Below are 2243 nucleotides of genomic sequence, written 5' to 3'. Positions count from 1 at the left end.
GACCCCGAAAGGCTTTTTAGAACCTTGAGGACGAGGACTCTTGAAAGAGTTAGGAATAACTCCACACAAGCAAACATTGACCAACCCAACTCACACATCCCACAAAATTTTGATACAACAACTACGATTCAACCAAACCTCACAATTGAGACTTTAATAGAAAACCCCTTTCATAATTTTCCTAATTATAATAGCCCACCTCAAACACCACCACATCAAATACCAAATCCACAACCACAAATGGCGCTTAGAGATCATAACCGGCCTAACCATAATGATTCATGTAATCCCATCAACTTTGGCACTTTGGCCCCAAACAACTTCGAAATGCACCCCGCCCAAGTCGGGTTGGTTGAGAAAGATTTGTTCGGAGGACATCTTGAGGAGGATGCCCATGCTCACCTCCGGAAGTTCAAAAGGAAAGTTTCAATGATGAAGAAGAATGGGGTGTCCGAAGACACCTTAAGAATGATGTTGTTTCCGTTCTCCTTGACGGGCAAAGCGGACCGATGGTTGAACATTCACCCACCGGATACTTTCACCACTTGGGATGACTTGGCTAAAGCATTCATGGCCAAATACTACCCTTCGTCGAAGACCGCCATGCTCCGTAACTAGATCCACACATTTCAACAAGAGGACGGAGAATCTATAGGTGAGGCTTGGGACCGATACCAAGACTTGATTGCAAGTTGTCCACATCATGGAATACCGGAATGGTATATTACTCAAACTTTCTTTCAAACTTTACTACCAAGAACTAAGGAAATGGTAAATGCCTCCGCGGGGGGAGGGTTTGATCATTTGAGTGATGAAGAGGGGATGACGTTGATCAAGAGAATGGTGGATTCGGAAGCAAATTATGGCTCTAGAGGAAACATGTTAAGGAGGAATGGGAAGTTTCCAAAAGAAAACTCCTCCAACTCCGAGACAAATGCCAAGCTTGACTTACTCACAAAGCAATTTGAGAAGTTTTCAAGGAATCAAGTGAATCAAGCCGCAACCTCATATGGGGCACCCATGGAAGAAGTGGCTCAAGTCGCGAGTTGTGAACTTTGTGGAGGAAGTGGTCATACTTATGACTTGTGTGGCAACAATTACAATGGGGTCTATGAAGAGAATGTTCAAGAGTTTAACGCTTTTCAAGCCTTTAACAACAATTCAAGACCCACAAGACCACCTTACAACAACCCAAATGTCTACAATCCAAATACCAATTTCTACCACCCCGGTTTGAGGAACCACCCCAACTTTAGTTACAAAAGCACCAATGTTCAAAACCCACAACACCTTCAACCACAAGCCCCAACCAACCCACCCGGTTTTGCTCAACAAAGGGGAGTATTCCCCAATCCAAGACCTAATCCCGGGAACCAAAGCCAATGGCAAAACAACAATCAAAACCAAAATTATGGGAACCAAGCACAAGGATACCAAGATTTTGGTGGAAATCAAGGCAACCAAGGGTTTTACCAAGGGAATCAAGTGAATCAAGCAAACCAAGGGTTTGGGCAAGGGTATGTTCAAGGATCTCAAGAACAAGGTCAAGGATCAAACTTCAACAACAATGGTCCTAGAGCTAACTTTCAAGCGGGGCAAAACAACAACCAAGGTCCCAATGCTCGGTATGACTATGGGTTCCCTTTACCCATAGCCAACCAACCTCATCAAGAACCCCAAGGTGAGCTCTCTCAAGTTGAGCTTTTGAAGATGATAAAGAACATGCAACTTCAACATAGTCAAGAGATGACAAATTTTGTTAAGGCAACTCAACAAGAACAAGCAAACTTGAGGGCTACCTTCCTTAAGGACATGAGAGAAATGGAATCTAGGATGGCTTCTCATGTTATGGCTAACCCTTAACGGCCGCCCGGTGGTTTGTTGGCTCAAGGACAAAGCTCCAAGGATGCCTCAAATAGCCACCATGCTCATGCGGTAGTGCTAAGGAGTGGTGTAGAGCTTGAGGACCCCTAAAAGGACCTTGTGGTAGAAATGGATGAAGATCCCAAGAGGGATGAATTGGAAGTGAGTGATGGAGAGGAAGGCTCACCCATTGAACAATTGGGTAATGCTAGAGAAGACAAGAAAGGGAAGAAGGCTTGTGAAGATGGGTCTAGAAAGGTAATTGAAGAGGACAAGGATGTTGATGGGTATGTTGAAGACCTCCCTTATGAAGAGGAAGCTATTGAAGAAGTGCCTTTGCAACAATCCAAAAAGGTAACAAGGAATTCGACTCCTCCCAA

General features: G+C 44.3%; 1 non-coding gene across 1 annotated transcript; it reads right to left on the bottom strand.

Annotated features, from left to right (window-relative positions):
- Positions 1 to 603: 603 nt before the first annotated feature.
- Positions 604 to 710, bottom strand: LOC141588890 (small nucleolar RNA R71). Its single transcript, XR_012519856.1, has one exon. It is a non-coding gene; the product is annotated as a small nucleolar RNA R71 (small nucleolar RNA).
- Between the last annotated feature and the right edge of the window lie 1533 nt (positions 711 to 2243).

This window comes from Silene latifolia, chromosome 6 (genome assembly GCF_048544455.1).
Source record: "Silene latifolia isolate original U9 population chromosome 6, ASM4854445v1, whole genome shotgun sequence".
In the NCBI taxonomy this organism is placed as follows: Eukaryota; Viridiplantae; Streptophyta; class Magnoliopsida; order Caryophyllales; family Caryophyllaceae; genus Silene; species Silene latifolia.
This window is presented reverse-complemented; position numbering and strand designations above follow the sequence as displayed.